Here is a 17,799-nt window from a genome sequence, read left to right as displayed (position 1 = left end):
AAATGAATCGCAAAGTAAAAATGACAAGATGTTAATTAATTCTGTGTGGCTGATTTATGATGTTATGTCATTTTCTGTGGACATAAACTTTCCAAATTAAATCAAAAGCAAACAAATAACCCCAAAGCTTAATAAGACATTTGCTTTGCTCTGCAGAAACGTACATCTAGAGAAGACTTACTTATTCACATAGCTGGAGGCAGCAGGAGACATAGGGCTTGAAAAATGAATAAACAGGTGTGAAGCTGATTATTAAGCTAAGCAAAGGCTTCCTTACATGGGGTTATCGAGCTGAGGAGATTCTTCCACAGAATACCAGTGTTTAATGCAGCCACCGTCTCAGACAGAGTTCAGTTTGTCATTTTCCCTTTTTCATGGAATTGCCTTATAAACGAGGACTACTTTTTATGGAGGCCTCATGTTTAAACACATCGATAATAAAAGAGAAACAGAGAGGAATTAGAATTACAAAAGCCATCCCCTGGTATTCATTTTTTTTTTTTTTAACTTTCCTGAACTATGAAAGACAGTATTCCTTAACTGGAGTAACAGTCACAGATGCTGTGAGATCAAGCATACTCTTTTTCATGTCTTCATCGTTCCTTTTCCAACCAAAGGGCAAGACTCCGTAAGAAGCTTCAGTGGCCTTTGAAACAGCACTGTTATATTAAATACCAAATTATAGTGAGCCTTATTCCAATCCTTTTTAAAATCATCCCTCCCCACTCCACACTCCCACTGCGGCCTGGCGAGGGGAGAGGGGAGGCCAGCACAGTCGTCCAGAGAATGGGCCGAAAGCCAGTTAGCCTGAGGTGCAAATCCAATCAGCAGCTGCGTGAGCTTGCTGAGTGTACTTACCTGGGCTCAGTGTCCTTGTCTGTGAAAAGAAGGCAATGATACCTGTCTCAGGAGTGTATGAAGCTGAAATAAAACTAAATGTGGTAATATGTGTAATGGGCTTGGTACACATAAATACGAATCGTAACTATTATTGATACCATAGCACCTATACATTTTCCATGGGACTCGTCTTTCTATCTGACCATAAACTTAAGCTCCCTGGCAGTTGTGCCCTGCTTAGCCTTGGGTCTTCAGCCCCGGGCACAGTTCCTGACAGTGGTGCTTAATGAATGTTTGTTGAATGAATGACTCAAATCTAGACTTAAGTCAATGATGGTGAGTTGTAAACAATGTTCAGAAAATCTATTTTATCCCTGGGACAAATGAACTTTGAACTTGGGCACTGCTGTGTTGCTTGTAGACACTTCATAGAAGGATACAAAATTCAATGGAGTAAATTATGGTTTGAAGACCTGGATTTATTACCAGCTCTAAAGCAAGCTATGTTGTATCTTAGAGAACGACACTTAACATTAATTTATCTTGTTTTCATTATAGGATAAAACAGAATATATTATAAATTTGAAGAGCAATGAATTCTAGACCTCTGGATAAAAGCCAATAGAATTCTGCATGAGGCAATGTTATTTGTATTGCTTACAATTAGATCTACTCTTTAAAGTATGCCTGGAGGAATAAAAAATGCCCTGCAATAATTATTTCTCTTCTCTCAGAGGAAAAAAAGATGGCCCATTACTAAATTTCATCAGGAAGTACAATCCTTAAATTATGATGAATAAATGCTAAAATAATATGCTTTATTTAAAACTGCCAAAATTATTATGATAAATTATATATAAACACAGGTACTAGAAGTTTCAGGATATGAAAACAAGTTTTAAAAAGTTAGCTTTAAAACTTGCAGAATTAAATAGGCTATTATAATATGTAAAGGGTACTGGGCTAAATAAAAAACTTCTTTTTTCTTTCCCTTAATTTTGGGCTGTGGAGTTTTATCAGGAGGATCATCTGTTAGTAATTGAGTTCTGTCCTTTCATGGATGGAATTATTAGTCCTTTAAACCATAAAAAAAAAAAAAAAGAAGAAGAAGGAAAACCCCGTACACAATAACAACAACAAAAGAAGACTTGTGGCTATAACTTCAAAGGAAACCAAAAAGCAAAAATCAATCCAGAGAGATAGAAAATGTTTGATGCAGAACCAAGCAAAGGTCGCGGTGTCATTGCTGGGACCCCTCCTGGAGGGGCTGCGCCTGCTCGGGGTAGAGGTGCCTGTGGTGACCTCTGCCATCGGCTGTGGAGTCTTGAGAGCAGGTTTGGGAGGAAAACATTTAAAAGGATTCTAAGGGCCTAAAAACTCAAAGGATATAATTGAGTTTTCAGAGTAACAATATGTTGTTCTGGAAACCTAGTCCCAAATCCATCTTGGTCAATTATTGCTCTAAATAACAAATTTTAATTTAAAATATTATGAAATAAAAGAGATCATGTTGCACTGTATAGGGAAATAAAACTTTTCAAAGGTTTCTGGAGACTGTATTATAAAATTAAGTATAATAGCTTAACAAATACAATACATATGTAACATCATTACAGATGGGAAATAGGAGAACGAATATTTGGTGGATGCTTTGTATATACCGTGCACTGTGTGGGGTTTTCCAGTATCTCGTGTAATTCTCACGATCACATTGTAAGGTAGGAAGTAGACTCATGTTTCATTAACTTGGTAGGGGCCAGTCAGCTAGTAAGTGGGAAAACAGAATTTTAAAAATATGTTGTAAAATTAATGTTCACTATAAAATGAAAAGCAAAAATCACTCACATTTCACTTCCCAGAAACATCATTAGTATTTTCTCATATTTTTCCTGAAATTTTCTATATACATGCAATCACATACCTTTATGTCAATTTCTGTTTATTTCTTGCTCTGATTTTTAGACCCTGATGGGATTACACTACATATTTTGTAACTTACTTTTATATTTAGCAGTATCTCTTGGAAAATGTTCCACTTCAGTATTGTATAGATCTATCTTATTCTTTTATGATTATGTGGTAGTCTATTATCTGACTTTAAACATAGTTTTTTAAAAAAATTAAACATAATTTAATCGGCAACCTTTAATTATTTCTAGTTTTATGCCAGTACATACTTTCTCTCTGTATTAGTTTGCTTAGGCTGCTGTAACAAAATAGCAAAAACTGGGTGGCTCTGAACAACAGAAATTTCTGTCTCACAGTTCTGGAGGCCTGGGAAGTCCCAGCTCAAGGTGCCAGCAAGATAGTTTTCGTTCTGAGGTTTCTTCTCTTGGCTTGTAGATGGTTGGGACTTCAGGACATGAATTTTAGCATCTAGACCATAACACTTCCCAACATTGCCTATTAACAAACTTTTAAAATGTTGTCTATCTGATAAGTGAAAAAAGTATGTCATTTTCATTTTCATTTATTTAATTATGAATGACGTTTAACACCTTCTCTGTAATTTCTTGTGTGTATGTGTGTGTGTGTTCCAATAAAACTTTATTTACAAAAACAGGTGGTGGAGAGGTTTTGGTCTATGGACCAGAGGTTGCTGATTTGAATTAGACTGTCACATAATCGTGTCGGGGAGAATAAAAGTTCAAGGCTGTCAGTCATTTGCCCTAATCCATACTCTGCTGTGGATAAATCAATATTTATTGATTTAATTTGGTACATCTTTTGGTAAGGTTCTAATGGCAGACAATTTCCTTCTCCCAGAGATTTGGTCATTGTGCACTTGATCTGAAAACACTATTACTTTTTCCAAGTAAACAACCTCTGCTTGGTATTTAACTGCTACTCTCAGTAAGCATGCACCCTTCTATGAAGACTAAAAGAAATTCTGTTAGAACCTCAGAAGAGGGTATAATTCTATCCTTTAGATAATTTGTCTTTTTTTAAATAACAATATGCCACATGCTCTTTATTTATTTTTTCTTGTTAATTAATTTATCTTTGTTACAGATGTTTCTCCTTTTTCTTCCCAGACACCCTTCTCTGTAATCTCTTTACTATAAACTTTTTGTTCATGTACTTTGCCCATTTTCACTGTTGGATTTTATGGTCTGTTTTATCAGAACTTTTTTGTATTAAGGGTACTAGCCCTTTGTTTGACATAAATGCTGCAAATATATTCATTGTTTTGGTAATTTAGTGTTTACTTTGCTTAGCTCAGCAGAGTGTTGCTTCTAATTCTTTCTTCTATTAACGTTCAGTTCACTTCTCTAGGGTAGGAGAAGGGGTCACATAAAAGTTGGACTGTCCATGCATTTTACTGCACAGTTTTGTCTTGCCTGTCATTCTGAGATGTGGAGCTATAATCCTATAAGATGTTCCCCATTTCTGCAGTTTTTATTCTCCAGGAAACATGTTGGTCCATGCATTCTCTCTACCTTGTACAGGACTGGCAGAAATCCAGACATACACACACCTTTGATGTATGTATCGTTGCATTAAAGAGCATGTGTTGACCAATAAAACTGTTGGAAAAGTTCTCTGAACTATTTTTCTGCAGTATTAAATGGCAAAGTCATATCTACTTTATATAATTTTGAACTGTATGTACTTTTAATTCCATGAGTTACCAGATTTTGACATTCAGGTTAACCTTAAAAATAATCTCATTTTTCATTTAAACAGCTTACACCCATAAAGATGTAAGCAACAGCATGTTAAAGAATAGCTAGCAAGATTTTGTCTTGATATTACATTTTCTTAATTACAACACACACAAATAATAAAGGCTTTGAAGAAGTCTGCTTCATATAATGAATTGTCACCAAGTGGTGAAACAATGAGTTGCTCCTCCAATTAAGGAGAAAAAAATTCATGTACAAAAGAATTACATTCAATGAAAAAAATATATGTGCTGAGTATAGCTTTCAACTCCTTACTATACATTATGTGCTACACCCATTTTCTCTTTTATTTTTTATAATAGATTAAGAGTCTATTTGTATTTCCATCTTATAAATTAAATACACACACACACACACACACACGCTGAGTTTCAGTAATGTTAACCAATCTGCCTCAGGTCACACAGCTAGTAAGCACCAGAGGTTGGATTCAAAACCACATCTTTGGCTTCAAGCTACCACATAGTGCTGAAAGAAGTTCAGAGAAACGAGAGAAATGTGAGCCAAAATAATCAGAGATGGCATCCAGTGAAAACAAAACCTAGGCTTTCAAGAATGAGTAGGGTTTTAATAAGCAAAGTTGAATAAGAAGATGAATTGAATGGAAAAAATAGTGTGAAAGAAATCATGGAGATCATACTGATCACGGGGTATAAAGGGAAGGGATCCCTGTGACTGGGCATTCGTGCATGTAGGACTGTGTAGGTTACACACAGTCAATGACAGAGGGCCCTGAATCTCAGGATAGACATGTGGACTTGATCAACTACAAAATGGGTGTGGAGCCACTGAATAGTGTCAGTCAGATTAACAGGGTGAAAAGTGCTGATTTGGGAAAATTGTCTGACTGAAATATGGAGTGTTGTCCAGAAGAAAAGCACCTAAACATTCAAGAAAATAAGTAGGTGGCTATTAGCATAATTCAAGTAGAATGGATAGGAGTTGTGGGCTAGTTGGTTACTGTGACTGGAAAGTAACTTGAGGATATTCTGAAGGTGAGAAATAGGAAATAGAATAAGTCATATTGCTTTGGCATGTTCTAAATATTATGTTCTCGTGAAGAAAAATCACTTTTCTTTTTATTTTGTTTTATTTTTTTAATTAATTTATTTATTTTTGTTATAGATGTTTTACCTTTTCCCCCCACTGATTCCCCTTCCCCTTCCCTCCCTGCCCTGTCCCCAGCTTTGTTGTCCACGTCCATTTTCATGCACACATGCATATTAACTTCTATGGTTTATCTCTCCCACACCACCCCCTTTTCTGGGGATTGTCAGTCTGTACCCCACTTCCACGTCTCTGGGACTACCCTATTCCTCACACTGTTATGTTCATTATATTTCACAGATAAGTGAGATCATATGATACTTGTCTTTCTCTATTTGGCTTGTCTTGCTTAAGATACTTTCTAGGTCCCTCCATGTCGTCTCAAAAGATAAGAGATCTTTCTTTCTTACAGCTGCACAGTACTCCATCGTGTATATGTACCACTGCTTTTTTTAATCCATTCGTCTACTGATGGACACTGGGGCTGTTTCCAGATCTTAGCTATTGTAAATAGTGCTGCTACGAACATGGGGGTACATATATTCTCCCTGATTGGTGTTTCAGGCTTCTTAGGGTATATTCCTAGAAGTGGGATCACTGGGTCAAAGGGAAGATCAAATTTTAATTTTTTGAGGTAACACCATATTGTTTTCCATAGTGGCTGCACCAGCCTGCATTCCCACCAGCAGTGCACTAGAGTCCCCTTTTCTCCACACCCTCGCAACACATGTTGTTTGATGATTTGTTGATGGCAGCCATTCTGACAGGTGTGAGGTGATACCTCATTGTTGTTTTAATTTGCATCTCTCTGATGATTAGTGATGTTGAGCATTTCTTCATATGTCTCTTGGCCATTTGTATGTCCTGTTTGGAGAGGTGTCTATTTAGTTCCTCTGCCCAATTTTTTTTATTTGGTTCTTTGTCTTTCATTTGTTGAGTTGTATGAGCACTCTATATATATTGGAAATTAACCCCTTATCTGATAAATCATTGGCAATTATGCTCTCCCATGCAGTGGGTTGCCTTTCAATTTTGAAAGGCAGAAGCTTTTGAGATTGATAGTCTCATGTGTTCATTTTCTCCTTTGTTTCTGTTGCCTTAGGTGAAGTATCAGTGAAAATTCTGCTGCGTATGATGTCTGAAATTTTTTTGCCTACAGTTTCTTCTAGGATTTTTATGGATTCATGAGTCACATTTAAGTCTTTTATCCATTTTTAGTTTATTCTTGTGTATGGTGTAAGTTGATGGTTTAGTTTAATTTTTTTGCATGTAGCTGTCCAATTTCCCCAACACCATTTGTTAAAGAGGCTGTCTTTACTCCACTGTATGCTCTTGCCACCTTTGTCAAATATTAATTGAGCATATTGCCTTGGGTCCATTTCTGGGTTCTCTGTTCTGTTCCACTGGTCTATATGCCTGTTCTTGTGCCAGTACCAGACTGTTTTGATTACAGTGGCTTTATAGTATAACCTGATATCTGGTAATGTGATCTCTCCTACTTTGTTCTTCTTTTTCAAGATTGCTGTGGCTATTCGAGGTCTTTTTTTGTTCCATTTGAACTTTTGAAGTATTTTTTTCTAGTTCTGTGAAGTATGTTGTTGGTATTTTGATGGGGATTGCATTGAATCTATAGATTGCTTTGAGTAGTATGGATATTTTAATGATGTTAATTCTTCCAATCCATGAACAGGGTATGTGCTTCCACTTTTTTATATCTTCCTCTATTTCTTTGTTCAATGACCTGTAGTTTTCTGCAAATAGGTCCTTTATTTCTTTGGTTAAGTTTATTCCTAGGTATCTTAATTTTTTTTTGCCACGATGGTAAATGGGATTTTTTTTTAGGTTCTTTTTCTGTGAGTTCATCATTGGTGTATAAGAATGCCATCAATTTCTTGACATTAATTTTGTATCCTGCTACTTTTCCAAATTCATTTATTAAGTCTAGTAGATTTTTGATAGAGTCTTTGGGGTTTTCTTCATATAGTATCATGTCATCTGTGAATAATGATAGTTTCACTTCCTCCTTTCCAATTTGGATCCCTTTTATTTTTTCTCCCTGTCTGATTGCTGTAACTAAGACTTCCCTTAGCTAGACTCACCAAGAAACAAAGAGAGAGAACCCAAATACACAAAATCAGAAATGAAAGAGGAGAAATAATGACTGACACCGCAGAAATACAAAGGATTGTGAACAAATATTATGAACAATTATACGGCAACAAATTCGACAATCTAAATGAAATGGACAAATTTCTAGAAACACATAGTCTCCCAAAACTGAACCGGGAAGAGATAGAAAACTTGAACGGACCAGTAACAACAAAAGAATTTGAAGATATAATCAAGACTCTCCCAGCAAACAAAAGCCCAGGCCCAGACGGCTTCACGGGGGAATTTTACCGAACATTCAAAGAAGAACTAATACCCATTCTCTTCAAACTATTTCAAAAAATTCAAGAAGAAGGAAGATTTCCAAACTCGTTCTATGAGGCCAACATAATTCTAATTCCAAAACCAGAAAAAGACACTACAAAGAAAGAACACTACAGGCCAATATCCCTGATGAACATAGACGCCAAAATCCTGAACAAAATACTAGCAAATCATCAAAAAATCCAGCAATACATCAAAAAAATTATTCACCATGACCAAGTGGGATTCATCCCAGGGATACAAGGCTGGTATAATATTTGTAAATCTATAAATGTGATATACCACATAAACAAAATGAAAGATAAAAATCATATGATCATATCAATAGATGCTGAAAAAAACATTCGACAAAATCCAGCACCCATTTCTGATAAAAATGCTCAGCAATCTGGGAATAGAGGGATCATATCTTGACATAATAAAGGCCATATATGAAAGACCTACAGCCAACATCATACTCAATGGGCAAAAATTAAAAGCATTTTCTTTAAGAACAGGAACAAAAAATGTAATTCTTATAGATCTGTGTACCTACGTGGAATTTCAGGAATCCATAAGCAAAGGAGAAAGCCATCTGTGTGTGTTATAGGGGGTGATCCCCACCGCTCATATTGCTTTTCAAGATCATTGAAGTAACTTCGTTATTAACTCACCCAGATCTAATTAATACAAAAGAGGAAAACAATAACAAGGTCGTTTTATATAGCAAGTTTCCTAAGAGACAAAACAAAAAAAAAGATAAATTCAGATAGCACTAACATACATCTTGATGCATTAATGGTATATAGTTACTCGTGTTTGGTTATTAATGAGGGCTCTTGGTTGCAAGGAACAGAAATCCAACCTGAAGTAGCTTAGGAAATAGAAAGGAATGTATTGACTCATGAAATAGGAGGAACAGTTGGGTAGATAAGCCACAGAACAACGGATGCTGCTAGCTCCGGAAACAACTTGTTAGGTCTCTGAACGCTGCAGGACTGTGTGCTGACTTGTACCTCACTACACACCAGTTTCTACAGTCTCTTGTTTCTAGGGGCTGATGTTTTGTTTTTGTTGGTTTGTTTTTCATAGTCTGAAAAGATTGATGTGCTGGGCACCCATCCCTGAACTGCTGAACAGTGGCTGGCAGGGCTACTCGTGCTTGAGGATGGTACTTCCCATAAAAACCCAGGTTGCAGTAGGGGGTTAATCATTTCCCAGAATAATGAACTCTCCTCAGCTCTCCCCTTTTCTTCACTCCTTTCCTTCACCTCTATCCCGCTTGACCACCACTTCCTGAACTTTAGCTGCCAAGTCCACTCAAGCTACGACCCCGTGACACCACATCGGCAAGTCAGGCGTGGCTTCAAACCTGACCTTTTTCAGAGTGGATGAGCTGTGGGACCATCATTCTCTTTTTAAAAACATTTTTTTTCTTTATTGATTTTAGAGAGAGAGAAAGTGAGAGGGAGAGAGAGAGAGATAGAAACATTAATGTCAACAACATCGATTGGCCGCCTGCTGCATGCCCTCCACTGGGGATCCTCACAACCTGGGCATGTGCCCTGAACGGGAATCGAACTGGCGACCTCTTGGTGCATGGATCGATGCTCAGCCACTGAGCCACACCAGCTGGATGACAATCATTTTCTTATTCCATTTAATTGCCTCTTATAAGTTGGATACCCTACTACTACCATAATCAGCATGATCTTGTAGTCATTCGTCTACACAGCTATCTCTGGCTGAAATGTCCGCAGAGGCAGCCTCTCTTTCTGAGCCAGCTGCTCTTTGGTTAACCTCTGTTGGAGATGGCTTACTGGCTCCTACCTGGAGAGCAGCCTGTGCCTCAGGTGAACATACAAAGCATGGTGCCAGGAACAAGAACAGGCAGGAAGAAAAGTGATGGGAATTTACAAAATTTCTAGCTCATTACAGAGTCCACCCCTCATCCTTCTCCTTTTGTCTTAGTTTTAATTTATTGAATCACAAGTCGTTTGTAGAGAGCTATGTTCCACTCATGTTTCAACAAGCAACATCATAAATGGGTAGACTTGGAAGAGTAAGTATAGGGAACCTGTTTGTACGACCTCTAACAGCCTAATTTTCTCACACTGAGCTTAGTCAAGAAGGGCACCCCTACCTTTTTTTGCCCCACAAAATAAAACTAAAGCAAGATACACATATAGTTAGCTACACACAATAAAACTTATTTAACCTCAGTCATGCCAGGGGGAGGATGTATATTTGTGATAAGTTCATGTCACAAACAAATGGAGAGACAAGGATGACCTAGGTATAAAATGTACATATTTGCAAATTGTTAGTTTATGATAAAAACATTGAGGGTGGTGGATGTATTCGCTTTCTACGGTGTCATAATAAATAACCACAGGCTGGGTAGCTTGAAACAGCAGAAATTTATTCTCTCATAACTCTGAGTCCTGAAGTCCAAAATCAAGGCATCAGTAGGGCCATGTTCCCTCCGCAGGCTCTGGGAAAGAATCCTTCTTTGGTTCTTCCAGCTTCTGGTGGTTTCTGGTATTCCTTGGCTTGTGGCAGCTTGACTCCTGTATCTGCTTCTGTCTTCTCATGACCATCTCCTCTTTCTGTGTGTCTGAAAGGGAATTTTCCTCTCCTTTTCTCTAAAGACACCAGTTGTTGGATTTAGGACCCACCCTAAGACAGTGTAACCTCAACTTAACTAATTACATCTACAGAATACCCTATTTCCAAAGAAGGTCACATTCTGAGATTCTGGATGGTCATACATTTTGGAGGGATACTGTTCAACCCAGTATGGGAGAATTAAGCAAAAAAAAAAAAAAAAAAGAAGAAGAAGAAGATGTTTCTCGCCTGGCCGGTGTGGCCCAATGTTTGAGCGTTGACCCATACAGCAAGAGGTCACTGGTTCAATTCCTGGTCAGGGCACAGGTCCAGGTTGTGGGCCTGATCCCCAGTGAGGGGCATGCAGGAGGCGGCCAATCGATGTTCTCTCTCATCGATGTTTCTATCTCTCTTTTCCTCTCCCTTCCTCTCTCTCTCTAATATCAAAAGCGAAAAATGTTTTTTTTAAAGTTTCTTTCAGTACGTGTTATTGTTTAGGTCATTGGTATTTGAAGGGTAAAAAGAATATGGATTCTTAAGTTTACTGATGCTGAATGGCTTTCAGGGGAAGTCCTTTTTGAACCGAATCTGTCATACTAGGTGCTGGTGAAGGGGGACGGGGAGGCAGGCACAGTTCTGCCAAGGACCCCTGCCCCAGCTCCCATCACAGGACGGTAACATACATTTCCCCTGAGATTTTCTTACCTCCTGTCCTGAAATAGTGCCTTGGTTCTAAGTTCGAAGTAATTCTGAGACATTTAAAAGTTGTTTTTATTTTTCCTCATCCGTTCTTATTCTATACTAAGTCTATCCTAACTAGGATAAGACAACATCACCTGAAGGCCTTTGGGTCATTTCATTACTTTATACAATTTTATATACTTTTTGAAAACTGGATATGGAGAATAAGTTGCTGATGTTTAAGATTTTTCAATCATTTTGTCCTTTGCCTCAAGTTCTACCACCAACTGGCCTCATGCAGCTAGAGTAGACAGAAACTCATTCCTCTCTCCCCAAAATCATAGAGCCATTTCCTGGGGGCTGACTAGGAGGGGTGCACAGATTCTCACAGGTCTGCACTGGGAGCAAAGCTCTCACATTCCCTGAAAATTGCATCCTGCCAAACAGGTTATGCCCATTCATAGCCAGGGAACAGAATGCAGAGCAAAAGAAAGAAGGACTGATGCATGGAGGCACAAGTGTGAACCATGAGTGTGGAGGTCTCATATGAGTGGTTGCCAAAGTCGCTTCAGGATCCCAAGTGGAGAATCAGAAGGGGCAGATTGCAGGGTTGATTCACAGCTGTGAGCTTCTGGGCCACTTGTGAGGGCCTGGTGAGTAAGTAAGTAGTTCAAGTGGCCTGCTGGGAAAAGTGGTGGGTTGAGTGCCTGGAAATGCGTGAAAGAACTAAAGGAGCAGGGAAGAGGGGTGGGAAGAGGGTTTCCGAGGAAGCGTAGCCCTCAGTGGTTATAAGTACAGGATGAGACAGTGGGATTGCTGAAGTGGGATTCAGGGCAGGTCAAGGGAATGGAGACAATCAAGAAATTAGAAGGCAATGAATTTGAACTTGGTGACTCAGCCTTATTGATGATGGCTTCAGAGAAAATGGAGTATTTACTCATTTCCATTCAGTCAACAGCTATTAAGCAGTCTGTGTTGCAGGGATTGTGCCAGACACATTCGACCTGGATAAAGAGGGTAAGAGAAGAGGTTGGGTCACAGGGAACAGCATACATATTTGAGGCTTTTCACTTTCCAGGTTCAGTTTTATGGTCAGTGTTAATTTGCACCTTGGTCTTGGCTATTCTTGGCAACTCCTTTTTTTTTTTTTTTTTAATTTTTTTTTCCCTCCTTCTCTTTCATCTGTGGTTTGATTCCTGGACTGTTCCTTTACTATGCACCAAGGTTAATAGATAACCTCCAGCTGCCAAGCCATCCTTGCCTGGCGTCTGTCGCATATGAAGGAGGGTCTGTAAACCCCACTTATGTGATCAAGAACACAGTGAGCAATAACATGCTTATGTCAATAATATGAGCAATAATATGTCATCCGGTATTTGTGGCATTGCCACCCACTTCCATATGCACGGCTGCATATTCCTTTATATTTATTTCTTGTGCAATCTTAGGGCCAGCCTAAAACAAAATTTAACTGTATTTATATACTTTATGTTGCCAGACCTTCTTTGACAAATTCTGTAAGTTTAATATTTGTTGAGCAGACAAAACCCCTGACATCCCCATTTGATTGTGCTAGGAATGTGACCTCTGTAAAGTGGTCAAGATCGGGCACCGTTTTGAAGTGCTACTCTTTGTAGCACTGTTTCATTACAGCCTCATTCATCTCAGAAATGTATAACTGCACCATTGTTTCAAACACCACAGTGATGAAAAGGAAGAGGCTTTTTCCCATGGACAATTACTGAATAGACAGGAAAGAGTAGTGTTTAACCCTCACCTTCAGCCAACGAGTAGGATGTTGCGGAGTACTGTGTGCCCCCCTCTCCTTCCGCAGACAGTCTCTCAAATCTCGGGCTAAAGAGGAATATCACAACAGGGTATAAAACACAAATGCTCGGTCTGCTTCAGCTGTTTGTGGAACCGGTTGAGGAAGCAGAAGAAGATCATGAACAGCCATCATTTGGGGACTGGGAACAAAGCACAGGCCTCCCCAGACTCTCTAAGGCTGGAATGAAGTTTTGTGGGAAGTTCTAGCTCATGGTCAGCCCTGTGAGCCAGTGGTCCTGACTTACCCTGATCAAAGTGTCCCCATTCCCTTTAGCTTGTCCCCTGCGCTAAACAGGTTGTGCCTATCCACAGGAATATTCTTGCCTTCTCACTTAATTATTGCACACGTGGTCATCTTAAAATTCCTTCTTTGGAAATTCTCCTATTCTTTAGTAGTTGGATAACCCATATATTTTCTCCCATATTAGTAACCCCTTAATTAAGCAGTTATTCCTACATTATCATCCTCAGGCACTCCTCGTTGTCCCTTTCTTCTCTCACATTCATTCTGTTTGGCCAAGGAGGTGCTTCCTCCAAGTCTTCTTATCTTTTCCTATGATGGGTGCCCAGATTTGTGTGCAGAAAGTTTTCCTGTTGTCTTGTGACTGTAGTTTTTTTCTTTGGAAGTCTTCAGTTTCTGCTCTAATTTTTTGTAAAAATTAGATTAAATATGTCAAATGACTAATATAGTGGCTGGCAGACAGCAGGTGCTGAAGAAAAGATAGAAGTTACTGTTATAATCTGGAGATTGGATTACAATTTAATTTTCCTTGAAGCCCTCAACAGGTTTCAAAAAGAGACTTTGTTATTTGCTCTCCTTTGGAAAGAACCCATTGAAAGGCCACAGGTCTGTCTTTTCCCCTTACGGGTCAAAGGGTCTTGGACCGAATTGGCAAGTAGGGCAGGAGACTTCCCCCCAAGCCAGTCTACCAGTCTGGTAGTGCCCCTCTGCTGGCAGAGCTGTGTGGTGACTCTTGGTAGTGGCTCCAAAAGCACCTGCTGGCATTGGCTCTGTGGTGTCATCACCCTTCTTGCTGACAGCGGTCGGCAACGTGCCTTATTGAACCTTCCGCCCGCCCTCTCACGCGGCAGGTGCCGGGCCCCTGGAGCCTCTCCAGTATGTCTTCCTGCAATAACTGTTGCTAGCAGTACTGCCTTTGGGTCGGCTGAGCCTTGTTTCAAATCCCCATCTACCACTTCCTAGCGGTGCTACTTTGGGCTTGTCGCCTAATCCTCCGAGTTTCAGTTTTCTCATCCGTAAAATGGAGACTCACATTTACTTTATAGTTTTTTGGAAAAACTAGATGAAATATGTCAAATGAGTAATATAGTGGCTGGCAGACAGTAGGTGCTGAAGAAAAGACAGAAGTTACTGTTAATATTCCTGGACTGCATTGGTAACTTGGAAGTTCGATGTGAGTTTGAGCACTTCCTACATTTAAAAAACAAAGCACTCGCCCCTCAAAGCTTCCTTTAAGAAGTTTATTTGAAGCATCTTGTTTTCCTTTTCACTGAATTTATTGGGGTGACACTGGTTAACAAAATCATACAGGTTTCAGGAGCACAGTTCTATAACACAACATCTGTACACTGTATTGTGTGTTCACTGCCCCAAGTCAAGTCTCCCTCCATCACCACTTACCCTCCTTCCCACCCCCCTCCCCTGGCAGTCACCACACTGTTGTTCATGTCCATGAGTTTTCTCTTTTTTTCTCTATCCCTCCACTTCCCTGCCCCCATCTTCTAAAGCTGTCAGCCTGTTCTCTATCTATGAGTCTCACTGTTTTGCTTGTTAGTTCATTTTGTTAATTAAATCCCACATATAAGTGAAATTATATGATACTTGTCTTTCCTTCACTGGCTTATTTCACTTAGCACAATGCTCTCCAGGTCCATCCATGCTGTTGCAAAGGGTAAGAGTTCCGTTTTTATAATGGCCAAGTAGTATTCCAGTGTGTAAATGTACCACAGATTTTTTTTTTATTTAAAAAACTTTTTTTTTTCCTTTATTGATTTTTAGAGGGAGAGGGAGAGAGAGAGTGAAACATCAGTGAGAGAGAACATCAATTGGCTGCCTCCTGCACGTCCCCCACTGGGGATCGGGCCCACAACCTGAGCGGGTCCCTCAACCGGGAATCGAACTGATGACCTCTTGGTGCATGGGTCGCCGCTCAACCACTGAGCCACACCGGGCAGGGTACCACAGCTTTTTTATCCACTCATCTGCTGATGGGCACTTGGGCTGCCTAAATCTTGGTTATCGTAAATAATGCAACAATGAACATAGCGGTGCATATATTCTTTAAATTAGTGTTTCGGGTTTCTTTGGGTAAATTCCTGGAAGTGGAGTCACTGGGTCATAAGGCAGTTCCATTTTTAATTTTTTGAGGTAACTCTTCACTGCTTTCCACAGTGGCTGAACTAGTCTGCACTCCCACTAATAGTGCATGAGGGTTCCCTTTTCTCCACATCCTTGCCAACACTTACTTGTTGACTTATTGATGACAGCTGTTCTGACAGGTGTGAGGTGATATCTTGTGGTGCTTTTAATTTGCATCTCTCTGATAATTAGTGATGTCGAGCATCTTTTCATATGTCTATTGGTCTTCTGTTTGTCCTCTTTGGAGAAGTGTCTATTCGGGTTCTTTGCCCATTTTTTAAGCATCTTAATGTCAGGCACCACCTAGCCTCACTTCCCCGCATGCGCACTCTTAGATCACTGTTGTCATGGCTCGATGAAGACCTCTAGTTTCTGTGGCTGCATTGGCAACAGCCAGCTGTTTTGCTCTAACAACTCCTTCCCAGGACCTATCTCGTAGAGCTCAGTACAACCTACAGATTCCTCCTGCACTTATAAGGCACTTAGCAAAATTCTCACACGTGCCTAAATATTTTACTATGGACATATTAGCAGTGTCCTGTCCCTCTTGGAGTACTGAGGTGCCCAAATAAATCAAGACTCATAAGAAAGCTTAAACTGCAGATGGAAACTAAAATCTAATAAAAATCCTGGGTGACCCTTTTGTGCATATTATGCAACCAGGCTTGGATAATAACGGTCATTTCCAAGCAAAATGGAAAATTGTTTCTGCCTTCAGGGTGCACAGTGTTTTAGAGGCGAGACAAGTGCAGACACGGCCTGTGCAGTGTCATTTCTGTGTATGTGATGTTAGAAATGTACATATGGTAAGTAAGGCATCACTCACTGTGCAACACAAAATAAAGCTGGATTTCAAAACTCAAGTCCCTAGCTGTCTATTCAGATGTCTACCTGCTGGGTACCATTTCCCTCGTCTGCTGCTTAGATTTTACTATTTTTAAAAAAATTGTGCCCTGGCCATTTTGGCCCAGCGGTTAGAGCATCGGCCTGCGGTCCAGAGAGTCCCGGGTTCGGTTCCCGCTAAGGGCACGTACCTCAGTTGCAGTTTGTCCCTGGCTCTGGTTGGGTTGTGCGGGTGGCAGCCACTCGATGTGTCCCTTTCACGATCTCTCTCTCTCTCTCTCTCTTCTTCCCACTCTATCTGAACAAAAAATGGAAAAAAAGTCCTCAGGTGAGAATTAAAAAAAAAAATTGTAAAAGTGCATAAAAAATTAAAACAGAAAGCCTTAAGAGAAAATTGCTGAAAACACTCCATCTTTAGATGCATGTCTGAAGCAGAGAACAAGCAAGCATTTCAAAATGCATTGCTTGCAATTTGAGTAGTTAAGGCTAAAAGCAGAAATGTGGATGAGCCCTAAGACAGCTACATTTTTGGAAATTTAGGGACACACCAGGGCTTCTTTGTCAGATAAACAAATGATTCAAAGAACCATGAAACCGATGGCAACACCAATAACCCAACTAGGCTAAGTACAGTGTTCATGCATTTGCTCTGGATATAAGGCTCTTTGTAATGTGATTATGCTTAGCTCACTCTGAGTTCCTGGACTGAAGTTGAAGAGTGTTATAAAGGGAACTCACAGAAGGGCCAATGGAAGTGTTATCAGGGAAACTGAGGTATTCCTTTCCCTACTGAGTGCTGAGGGTGAAGTTTTTATGATATCTTGAGAAAAAGAATTTTCTGAGACTTGCCCAGGAGAATGAGTGATTTACATTTGCATAGAATTACATCTCAGGGTTTCCAAAGTTCCATTTCCCCTAGTCCAGCTATAGAAGAGGTGTAGTTGGGGTTTCAGTAGAGCTAAAAGCAAAGCCAGTGTCCAGAGTTTCCATTCCATGTTGGAGCCGGGTCAGTTCAACATCAAGATAGTTGCAGTCCATTAGTCCACTGTGTGTGGGCTCCACGTGGCTATGAGGCAGCCATGTGGGCGAAGGTAAATGAGCCAAGAGAGCACACCCCTGCAACAACGTCCCAAGAGAGCCCAGAGCAACCAAGAGAGAGTTTCTTTGTTCAGGGAGTTAACATCCCAAATTTCACACAATTTCAGTGGCCATGCCCATCCTGGCCAATGACCTGTCCCCAGGTGTGACTGACAGGCTAGCACCTTCACTAGTCCCCCCAGCTTTACTGGGCATGCAGCTAGCTTCCCTTTGCTGGACTCCTGAGGAGTGCAAAGTTGTAGCTTCCTGGCGAAGCTGCCCGAATGACATGCCTGTACTATTTGGCCTTCCCTTTGCTCCTTTCCTGTTATTAACGACTGGTTAATTACAATGGTATCATTGGGAGCACGCTCACATGGACTGTGCTTTCACTATGAG

At 39.9% G+C, this 17,799-nt stretch overlaps 1 protein-coding gene across 1 annotated transcript in view; it reads left to right on the top strand.

Annotated features, from left to right (window-relative positions):
* Nucleotides 1-17,799, top strand: part of MOXD1 (monooxygenase DBH like 1) — a 91,220-nt gene that overhangs the window by 52,323 nt on the left and 21,098 nt on the right. The gene's annotated exons all lie outside the window — the stretch shown is intronic.

This window comes from Molossus molossus, unplaced genomic scaffold (assembly GCF_014108415.1).
Source record: "Molossus molossus isolate mMolMol1 unplaced genomic scaffold, mMolMol1.p scaffold_m16_p_8, whole genome shotgun sequence".
Lineage (NCBI taxonomy): Eukaryota > Metazoa > Chordata > Mammalia > Chiroptera > Molossidae > Molossus > Molossus molossus.
The sequence above is the reverse complement of the archived record's forward strand: the minus strand, read 5'-3'. Positions and strand labels throughout refer to the sequence as shown.